Source organism: Tachypleus tridentatus, chromosome 12 (genome assembly GCF_004210375.1).
Source record: "Tachypleus tridentatus isolate NWPU-2018 chromosome 12, ASM421037v1, whole genome shotgun sequence".
NCBI classification, from domain to species: domain Eukaryota; kingdom Metazoa; phylum Arthropoda; class Merostomata; order Xiphosura; family Limulidae; genus Tachypleus; species Tachypleus tridentatus.
Genome location: NC_134836.1, coordinates 96,190,196 through 96,202,681, shown reverse-complemented (window position 1 = coordinate 96,202,681; position 12,486 = coordinate 96,190,196). Strand labels below are relative to the sequence as shown.

The window sequence follows — 12,486 nt, the reverse complement described above, 5'->3', positions numbered from 1 at the left end:
TAGTTAAGTCAACAAGTACGCCTCAGGGACACAAGCTCATATTAGACATTATATGCAATTCTTTTCAGCTGGTTAGAAAAAATATACTCTTTTAAGCATAAGGATTTGATATGGTCACTTGAGCCACGCCGTCATCTAGACTGTCCAGGCGTTTGTCTTTCTTATTCTCTTAACGTAACCAATGAAACGCTGAGTGCGTATTTACTGTTTAAAGTATGCCTTGTAACGAACGTTTCTCTGTATGAACGTATTCTTACAAATGAATAGTTGTCTCACCTATGGTTTCTTTATTTGTTTCAGCTTCAGAGCTGCACATTAGACTATCTGAGACTTTGTTTAACACAGAGAGTCAAAACTCCAGATTGTTTTTCGAGTTGTAAGTCGGTAAATTTACCGCTGACAAAATCTATTCCTTCTGATCACATTTCATAATTAAATAATATTCAAAGACAAACTCTTCAAAAAGATGTGATTAGCCGCTCTCAGTTTCTGTTGATTATAAATATAACTAAATTTATTTCCTTAAATCTTTTACTGAGATTATATTTTTTCTCGTATCCTTGTTTATGTGAAATTTTGAACAAGATGGCTGACAAAAGATCAGAGACGTCTGACCTCGCAAGCATTCTGTATAGCATAGAACATGTACAATATTTGAAGTAATTATTAAACCGAACAGGTGATACGAAGTCAGGGGTCATACAAAATGAGCAATTATAACTAATTGGCACATTTATTATTAGAACACTACATAAATAAAAATATTCAAAGAAAAACGAATAATTTGTAAAATACACTAGTATTTTATATTTGCTTTATTTAAGCATAATCTCACGTTGTTTTGAGCTATGATACGTTTAGTAACATGTAACTATGAAATATTGTTGTAAATGTTGCACCAATATATGTTTTGTATTTCATCTATTGTTTCAGAACATATTCTACAAGAATTATTTGCTATCTTGCAGGAAGATTAGTATTTGCTCAGTACATCATAAAAATAGTGTTCCTGGACATGATGGACAAGAATCTGTTAACACGTATCACCAGTCATGGTGCCATTTACACATTTTATACACAAATTCAAAACCTTTGACTAAATATCCAGCCAAAATTTTAATTGGTTCTCCCCACATGCTTTATGTAGATGTTATAAATTAGTCACGGCACTCTTCATCTTTCTGCCATCTAACAAATTATCGTTGATTGAGGTCAAACAGTGTGAACGCCATCTTCCATCTTTGCTCATACAACTGCGTGATGCTTTGTACCTCATTTATTTTTTTTGTTTGCTTATCGGTCCATAGAAATGGTTTGTGAGCAACTACATGCTATTGAGACCACTCAGTAGTACTATACATATATATTTTATGTTTCTGTCACACCAGTTGGAAGGAACTTCGAAAAAAAAAGGGTTCCCTTTGAGTAGCACATAAACAGAGGTGTAAAATTTTAAAAACGCAAAAACTGAAATATAAGCAAAACTGTCAAAAAATAAAAACCTGTAATTTTTGTTTGTTTGTTTAGAATTTTGCACAAAGCTATACGAGGGCTATCTGCATTAGCCGTCCACAAATAAGCAGTGTAAGAGCAGAGTGATAGCAGCAAATCATAACAACCCACAGCTAACTCTTGGGTTGCTCTTTTACTACCAAATAGTGGGATTGGTCGCCATAATATAACGGTCCACTACTGAAATTGCGAGCATGTTTGGTCTGTCGGGGATTGAAATTCATGACCCTCAGGAGCTCATGCACTTCATGTTCAGTGATTTTTTTATTGAATAATACAATTTGCTCTTTACTTTACCAGTTTTTAATTGCTACAACTTTCTTGTATGTTGTGTATAATGATACAAAGGATATCACAAGCAAACGGACATACCCAGAATATCTCTTGACAACCTGTATTTGGGATATGAAGAAATTTTATACTTCCTGGATTAGGTTTACTTTATAATCCTTTTAATTACTCAGAAATTTGTAATTATTGTCTTGAAATAAACAATCATAAATGAGAACACATTATTACGGCGATAGGTTATTTTGGATATTTTAATATGTGAAAAGTAATGGGACATTCAGCTGATAACAAATTTTCAAAACATAAAAGTTTACTAACAAATCATAATGAAGGCTTGAGCCATATTTATAATTTTATGTTTGTATTATTGTTTTGAAATTATTTTTTTTCTGTTAGCAACATGCTACTTGTAACACCCCACTACTGTATATTTCCTTGGTTTGCTGGAGAAATTTATCACACAATCATATATATGTTTAGAAGGATCTCTCTATCATCTACTGTTTTTAAATTATTTTATGTTTGCATCAAAACGATAGAAATATTAAATTGAACAAATAAGAAATCCTCGCTTTTAAACATCGATCATTTTTAACGTTGCATCTAATGATAAACCATGTGCTGTGTAATACCAAGTACGGTATAATTTATGTTTTTAAACAAACACCTTTGAAGTTCTTGAAGATATCTGCTGATATAAAAACATATGTATTTACATAAAGATAAGAATAATCTCCTACTTTTGTATTTTAAAAATCACTCCAAACCTTTATGAATAGATATTGAGATGAATGAAGGATAAATATAACTATATTACAATTATTATAAGCCAATAGGTGATGAAAAGAAAATTTAAACCTATTATAATTTAATTGGAAAATACAGAGGAACGGCTTACCCTTTTATATGTAAAATAATGGTAACATACCATTTTTGTTTATTTTCACTTATATTTATTGGATAAATATTATATTCTTTATCATAATTGTAGAACTATATTGATATTATTTTCAAATGCTTCTTTAATACCTTCAGTTGTTCTGGTGTATTATATTTAATAACTCGTTCTGGATTGTGATTTTTCTATCTAATGGATCCATATAGGCTGATATTCAATACATAAACAAATTACTGATATTTTAATTTTTAATATTCAACACTGCTTTTTCATCTTATATTTGTGTAAGTAATTCGATATACCATAAACCACTAATGATTCCATTGATTCAAACTTATGAACTGTTTAAGCTATTTTTAAGATTTTTCAATATATATTCACTTCAAACTCAGTTTTACTTTTCTTAACGATCTCTAACAGCAGCTTTATAATAATCTTCCAAATTAGTCGACCTAAAAATCATTTCATTTTTAACTTTGAGTAAAATTCTGCTTTTTATCTTTGCCTTCAGTGATCATAAAAAAATTAGCATTTATCTTTAAATTTATTTTGTGTTTTAATCCATCAATTTGAAGCAAAACAAGATTTTCTGCATTAATCAAAAATTTCATAGGATTGATATAATTAATAACATTGATTAATAAAAGTTTTAAACTGTCCTTTGTAGGCTGTTTCTACATCCTGAATAACTTTATTTTTATTTAATGCTTTTTAATGTTTCCTACTTTCGATATGAGATTTCTTATAAGCTAGTTTAGAATACTGATCGCATACATCACTCTATTTTTTGGTTAGGAAGTAAACCTTTATAAAACTGACATTCTCCAGCAAACATTTCTTTCAGTTCTTTCGTATATTTAAGAAACTCTTATAAAATTGTCTGTTTGATTCTTATCGGTAAAAAAAAAACTTTATCAAGTAGTTTCTTTTAAAATTATCCATTATATTCTTTTTAGCAAACTGTTTCAAGTGTTAACTGATATTTTAACTGTTAATGTTAATTTAAGAGTAAACGAATTATTGGAAGAGCATCCAGAGACAGAAGTCATTTTGTGAATTCCCTTTTAATCCAATAGCATCAATGTATACAACAGAATGAAAGACAATATAGCCATAACACATCATGGAACTATAGCCATAACATATCATGGAGCTATAGCCATAGCATATCATGGAACTATAGCCATAACATATCATGGAACTATAGCCATAACATATCATGGAGCTATAGCCATATCATATCATGGAACTATAGCCATAACATATCATGGAGCTATAGCCATAACATATCATGGAACTATAGCCATAACATATCATGGAACCATAGCCATAGCATATCATGTAACTATAGCCATAACATATCATAGAGGTATAGCCATAACATATCATGTAACTATAGCCATAGCATATCATGTAACTATAACCATAACATATCATGTAACTGTAGCCATAGCATATCATGTAACTATAACCATAACATATCATGTAACTATAGCCATAACATATCATGTAATTATAACCATAGCATATCATGTAACTATAGCCATAGCATATCATGTAACTGTAGCCATAGCATATCATGTAACTATAACCATAACATATCATGGAACCATAGCCATAACATATCATGGAACTATAGCCACAACATATCATGGAACTATAGCCATAACATATCATGGAACTATAGCCATAACATATCATGGAACTATCACCATAACATATCATGGAACCATAGCCATAACATATCATAGAGGTATAGCCATAACATATCATGTAACTATAGCCATAGCATATCATGTAACTATAACCATAACATATCATGTAACTGTAGCCATAGCATATCATGTAACTATAACCATAACATATCATGTAACAATAGCCATAACATATCATGTAATTATAACCATAGCATATCATGTAACTATAGCCATAGCATATCATGTAACTGTAGCCATAGCATATCATGTAACTATAACCATAACATATCATGTAACTATAGCCATAGCATATCATGTAACTAATAATGGAAATATTAGAAGTACAATAAAATGAATGAAGCTGTTGGTAAAGTTTAAACTTGTGTCATTCTACTTTACACGTTACTTAACTTGGTTATTTCATTTTGCTTGTGATAAAACGAAGCGTTTTCGAAAACGCTCGGGTTATAGAATTTCTTATTTTCTGAATCTGTTTTATAGACAACAACTCATATCTAGTAATAATTGGAGCTTTACTTATAACTTCTACTTGATAGTTTATGTATGGGTATTACTGGTGTTTCACTAATAACTCTTACTATTGTTTATATAACAGCTCATTATTATAATAATCTGATTATTATTCACATATAATTGTTTTATAATTAATGCTCTATATCTGGTTATTCTATACATACCGCTGATACCTCTTGTTTGTGGTATTATAACTGATGGTTTGCATGTGGTTGTTCTTAATATATTTGGTAACTTTAGAAATTTACTTTGTAATATTATTGTTCACGTTTGGATATGATTTTGTGTTATTGATGATAATTTATTTGTGATTAAGACTTTAGGTCTAGTAATTTTTGGTATATTATTACTGCTTGCTAGTATTAGTCTTCTAATAGATATTATAATTAATAATTATCTATTTATTTTGTAATTAACGGCTTATGTCTGGTAATGTTTTCGAGGTAATAATTATTTGTTTTGTTTGTTTTAGGGCAAAAGCACGTTGTGTTATTTGCCGTGTGAACAGCGGGGAATCGAACCATGGATTAGAGCTTTAAAACTCCGTAAACGTTTTTCTGATCCACCAGAGTAAAATAATTCTAGGTACTTAATTCTAAGTAACTTATTATAAAGTTCGATTGCACGTATCACTGTAAAAATTAATTCTGCATGTTAACATGTATGCGAGCTTTGTGTACTTTTACAACCAATGTTTCCTTAGTTTCCTGTTGTGTACGACTTCTTTACACAATGTCTTTACTGGCTTTGCATTTTATGGATACGTTTTTTATGCGTTTATCTGCGTGTGACGGTCCTTTAAATGTTTTGTTTGTTTGTTTTCTTGAATTTTGCGCAAAGCGACACTAGGGCTATCTGCGCTAGCCGTCCTTAATTTAACAGTGTACAAGGCGGCTAGTCATCACCGACTCTTGAGCTACTCTTTTACCAACGAATAGTGAGATTGACCGTAACATTATAACATCCCCACGGCTGAAAGAGCGAACACGTTTGGTTCGACGGGGATTCAAACCTGCGACCCTCAGATTACGAGTCGAGTATCTTAACCATCTGGCCATGCTGGGCCTCCCTTTAAATGTTATTTAAGTTATTTAGGTTTCTATAAAAGTTTCACCAACATAGTTTCGTAATTGTCACAGTTAATTTGATATATAAATACATTTATGTAATTTTTATTATTGTTTATTTGTAAACATTAAGATAGTATTATCAAGGTAAAACACACAAAGAGGACATAAATATACGTTTAAAAATGTCACCATTATTTTTATTAAATGTGCTTTTTCACATATTATTTCTGTTTAAACAATTAAAAAACGAACACACATTTTATTGTCTTTATATTTTACCAACCAATAGAACTTCGCCATAGGTATCGATCTTGGAAAAGAATTTCCTTTCAACTGTCTGCAAATTTAAGTTTTTTCAGAGATTTTACTCCAGTTCCTGGTAGCTAGAAATATTACGTTACAACCATTGAAATTAAATGAGTCGGCACAATTATCTAAGAGAGATTGATTTACAGACTAAAATAACATCGGCTTGACGTTACAAACCGTGGTAACTACATATTAATTTCGGGAAACTTGGACAAAACCAGCCAAATGAATTACATCGATTTTCAGAGTAATATACTCTTACAAACTTTACAACGAAGAACAGACTTAGATGACGTCAGAGTGAAATACGATCTTAATTGAATTATCCATTTAAGAACGCTGATGTGCAACGACCTCCCAGTTTTGCAGCTAGATTAAGCTTTTCAATTCTGATAGCCAAAGCGGTCGATGACACAAACAGGTTAAAGAAAGTGGTTCGGTAAATACTATCTGAACGGAATGTGTTTTTTTAAAAGACATTCTTGGTCTAGAATTAACTTTAATAGAAATTAATGTTCGAAATACAATTTTCCGAAGAATATTTTTACTACTTAAAATATTTTATCCTTTAATAACTTTGGAAAAAATAGTATAATTGCACATCTGCACTGTAGCAACAAAATTGAATGAGAAAGTTAAAATGTTGTTCAGCTCAAGTTTAAACGTGAGAAATACATATATAAAAAGGATTGAAGACCTTTCATGTCTAACTTCTTTAACTTCTAAAGTCTTTCATTTCGCACACGAGACTTTTCGTCGTTTAATTCTTGACGAGTCGTTTAGTTTTGTTCTGTTTTATCATGTTAAACTTAAGGTCCAGTGTGTGTTTTGTTTGATAGCAAAGCTACATCGGGCTATTGGCTGTGTCTACTGAGGAGAAGCGAACCCACGATTTTACAATGCTAAAATCGGGGGTTCGCTTCTCCTCAGTAGACACAGCCAATTTCGCCAGCCGTCCCTAATTTAGCAGTGTAAAATGAGAGGAAATGCAGCTAGTCATCACCACCCACCGCCAACTCTTGGGCTACTCTTTTACAATCGAATAGTGGGAGCGACCGTCACGGTTAAAAGGGCGAGCATGTTTGGTGTGACGAGAACTCCAACCAGAAACCCTAGGATTACGACTTTAGTGCCTTAACCACCTGGCTATGCCTGGCCACTGGATTAAAAAGTCTAACTTGCTGGTTGTATTTTAGAAATATTAGTAAGTTCAGTGAAGTAAAATAAATAATACTATTTTTGGTGTTAAAATAAATAAATAAAATATATAGTGTTAAAAATTCTGATCTTACTTTGGATAAGCGGTGACTTTATGTAATTGACAAAGATCACACTTCAGTTCAATCTAGTTCACACTGATACAGTTGTTATTCAAGCAACTTCCTAATGTCTCAATCATTACTAATTATGTCGGCTTGAGGATCCCTTGTATTTGTTGAAATATCTTGTCAGTGTTGAGTATAGTTCGTATCGTATGACTGATATAACAGCTCTTTTTCATTTTGACACAGAAGTTCTTAGAATATAACCTAAAGCTTGTTTTACAATTGTGATGAATCTTTGCAGAAACGTTTGGTGTTTGGTTCCATCAAATGTTATGCCTCTTAGCAGTAGATTTATTTTTTATTTCAATTACAACGTTCAAGACGTTTATACAGATAGGTGTTACTAGCTTTCAACTGATGTGAGTAACATTTCTCTGAACATATTTTTATAAAATAACTTAGCTGTATTTGTTGATGTTGTTTTAGCGCAAAACGTTACAATGGTCTATCAGCACTCTGTCTACCGTGAGAAGTAGAACCTCAGATTTTAACGTTTTGAGTTCAGAATCTTACCGCTGGCGGACAAAGGAAGGACATAACATAGTTTAATGTATTTAAAGTAAACGTAAGAAAGTGATAAGTGTATTTGCGTAATACTTTTTTATGTATTTAGATGTAAAACTATATTATATCTATGTCATACAAACACAAAGTATTGTAGGTTGAGATACAATTAGATCTATACCTAACCTAAAACTACTAAGTATGAAGAATTCGTTGAGGTGTTATTGGATCAATGACAAAAAGCTAATAATATGAGCACACATCACTGAGAACTGGTTGTAAAGTTAACACTATGAGAACACATCACTGAGAACTGGTTGTAAAGTTAACAGTATGAGAACACATCACTGAGAACTGGTTGTAAAGTTAACAGTATAAGCACACATCACTGAGAAGTGGTTGTGAAGTTAACAGCATGAGAACACATCACTGAGAACTGGTTGTAAAGCTAACACTATGAGAACACATCACTGAGAACTGGTTGTAAAGTTAACAGTATGAGAACACATCACTGAGAACTGGTTGTAAAGTTAACAGTATGAGAACACATCACTGAGAACTGGTTGTAAAGTTAACAGTATGAGAACACATCACTGAGAAGTGGTTGTGAAGTTAACAGCATGAGAACACATCACTGAGAACTGGTTGTAAAGCTAACACTATGAGAACACATCACTGAGAACTGGTTGTAAAGTTAACAGTATGAGAACACATCACTGAGAACTGGTTGTAAAGTTAACAGTATGAGAACACATCACTGAGAACTGGTTGTAAAGTTAACAGTATAAGCACACATCACTGAGAACTGGTTGTAAAGTTAACAGTATGAGAACACATCACTGAGAACTGGTTGTAAAGTTAACAGTATAAGCACACATCACTGAGAAGTGGTTGTGAAGTTAACAGTATGAGCACACATCACTGAAAACTGGTTGTAATGTTAACAGTATGAGCACACATCACTGAAAACTGGTTGTAATGTTAACAGTATGAGCACACATCACTGAGAACTGGTTGTGAAGTTAACAGTATGAGAACACATCACTGAGAACTGGTTGTAAAGTTAACAGTCTTAAGATATTTTCCGTTGCTATTAGTACATGTGCAATTACAATTTGTGTGTATGTGTACATTCATGGACATAATTCAGGAGCAAAATTTGTGGCTTGGACAAAACAGTGAGTTAGTTATTGTGAATATCACATGTAGATATTATATCTTACAGAAGAAGAAAAGTGGTGAGCAGCTGGTCCCTTTTAGAACTTGTAATATCGTCTATGTGTAAGTTAATGTATAATATATAATGTATGTTTTAAAGTGTATATATCGATAAAGAAGTTTGTGTTTTTGTTAGATGAAATTTAGGAGCATTTAAAAATGAAACGTGTTTTGAACGTGTGTGCTACATACCTTTTAACAACCTAAGTAAGTTAAAAATGGATTTACAAATACGTACTATTACAAAATACCATCCGCCTGTCCAACAACTATATAAGATGTGAAGAAAACAGTTTTAAAATATGCGATTTTTTACCTACTGTCAAACTATGCGATAAAAAATTTATGAAATTGGTCTTTAGATACATATATACAGTACTGTCCAAAAGTATTGGGATAAAGTAAAAAAATTAGATTTCATCCTAATTTTGAAGAACAATGGAATGTAAATCACAAATAAAATATTAACATTTTATTAGAACAAAAACTCAGTAAAAGTGCTCGAGTTAAGCAAACAGTTAATATTTTGTGTGTCCTCCTTTTGATTTAATAACTGCAGGCCTGGCATGGCCGAGCGCGTAAGGCGTGCGACTCGTAATCCGAGGGTCGCGGGTTCGCGCCCGCGTTGCGCTTAACATGCTCGCCCTCCCAGCCGTGGGGGTGTATAATGTGACGGTCAATCCCACTATTCGTTGGTAAAAGAGTAGCCCAAGAATTGGCGGTGGGTGGTGATGACTAGCTGCCTTCCCTCTAGTCTTACACTGCTAAATTAGGGACGGCTAGCACAGATAGCCCTCGAGTTGCTTTGTGCGAAATTCCAAAACAAACAAACAATTAATAATTGCAGACAGTTTTTCAGGCATTGTTACTACAGATGCAATCAAAATGTCCTTTGAAAATGTATTCCAAATGTCTCAAATACACTACCGTAAAGTTTCTTTGGAATTCATTTTTTATTTGCCAAGTTTTTCTTTCTCAAATACGAGATATGAGTTGAGATCGGGGCTCTGAGGGGTTCATTTCATCGTTGAAATGGCTCCAGCAGCTTCCTTCTTAGCTAAAGTATTTTTGTATAGGCTGGACGAGTGTTTGGGATCATTGTCTTCACCAATAACATGCAAATCATTGGGTATGCTATGACAAATCAATATGATTGTACTTTGCTGCTAGTCCAATATTCAATATAACTCGCAAATATTTCCCGTTGCCTCAGCAGATAAATAGCCCCAAACTATAACACTACCTCTTACATGCTTAGTAGTAAGTGCTATGCATTGAGGTAAGTATCTTTGACTTTTCTTCCGCTGGAAATACAATCTACTCTTTGAACCAAATATTTCCAAGTTGGACTCATTCATTCATAACACCCTCTTTCAATTATCAACAGTTCATTTTTAATAACAACGAGAAACCCACTTGATGTAAGAATGTATTCACAAGACGGCTGGTGCGGGTACTAAAACTTTAAATAAAATAAATTACAGAACAACGTTTTGACTTTCTTAGGTCATCTTCAGGTTAAAGCTTAGCAAATTTCGGTCTCCTGACTAAATCTGGAGATTGAAGTGAAAGTTTTTCTTAACTTCTGCGCAAAAATATTTCATTTTCGTTCAGTCTTCTTGATACTGTATAAACGGATCGTTCAGTCTTCTTGATACTGTATAAACGGATCGTTCAGTCTTCTTGATACTGTATAAACGGATCGTTCAGTCTTCTTGATACTGTATAAACGGATCGTTCAGTCTTCTTGATACTGTATAAACGAATCGTTCAGTCTTCTTGATACTGTATAAACGGACACTTTTCTGTTATTTCGCACATGCTCGTTTATCTCATGCTTGAGAGCAATGACAGTCTTTCTTCTGTCCCGCAGGCTGCATAAAAGAAGATATTTAACATCAGTATCATTGAGTTTGGGTGTTCTTCCCCATTCCTATTTTCAAATTTATCTGTCTTGGTCTCGCAATTTAGGGAGAACTTGACAGGATTTGAGGTGCATTTCAAGTCTGCTGTATATTTATCAGAGAGTCCAACAAACATCACGAAACGTTTTCACGCGAGCTTTCTGTTCTGCTGACAATTCTCTACGCATTTTGGGCATTGATATAACAAAACTTAATTTATAATATTAAATACTGTTTTTATCAATGTTTATTTGATTCGTGATATTAAATTGGTTTCTTCAAGCATGTACCAGTACCGTATGCTAACTTCTTTCTATATAGTTAAGCCACTGCATGGGGCACCATTGCAATTACTTCAGACCCTTATTTGATCAGTACGTTCATTCAAACATAACCATTATAACATGCCCTTTGGTACGAATATATGGAAATTCCAAAGAATGATAAGTATTCTCACCTTGGCTGATTCAGTTGTCAACAGTGATCAGTGAAGCATTACCATAAGGTTAAAATTTAGATTCTGTATGGTATGGAAAAAATAGCCCCATAAAATAAAGCCCCCCAGTGGCTCAGCGGTATGTCTGCGGACTTACAACACTAAAAACCGGGTTTCGATACCCGTGGTGGGCAGAGCACAGATAGCTCATTGTTTAGCTTTATGCTTAATTTAAAACAACAGCAACATAAAATGAAAATAATTGCAAAATATTTTATTGCCCTAACACTTTTGCACAGTACTGTATATATATCCACAACATTAAACTTCAAAAGTTACAGTAAACGTTGAATGCCGACAAACTATTGAAAATCAAGAAGCCTAAAATTTTTCATAAAATATTAAGTTAAATGCAAATGTTTGTTTTCCCCACATTCATCTTATTTTATTCGTTCCCCGTCTGGAACAGCTGTAAGTCTACGGATTTATAACCCTAAAATCAGGGGTTCAGCTCCCCTCGGTGGACACAGCAGATAGTCAGATGTGAGTTAGCTATAAGAAAATAGACACACCCATTTATTTTATTAATTCGTCCAACCCAACTAATTAGTTTTGTTACTGAACAAAATGCTTCTTGATCAGCGACAGTTGGGGCGAGAGGGACATAAATGAAACTAAAATGTTGTTCTTTACAAATCTTTGATTTTGAACCACAATAAACTGATGAAGATAACTGTGGGGAAAATATAATTAATTAAGTTGCTCTTTTATAAAACTGTAATCTTGTA

At 32.9% G+C, this 12,486-nt stretch overlaps 1 protein-coding gene across 6 annotated transcripts in view; it reads right to left on the bottom strand.

Moving 5' to 3' along the window:
- Window positions 1-12,486, bottom strand: part of LOC143235562 (protein vein-like) — an 84,308-nt gene that overhangs the window by 58,259 nt on the left and 13,563 nt on the right. The gene's annotated exons all lie outside the window — the stretch shown is intronic.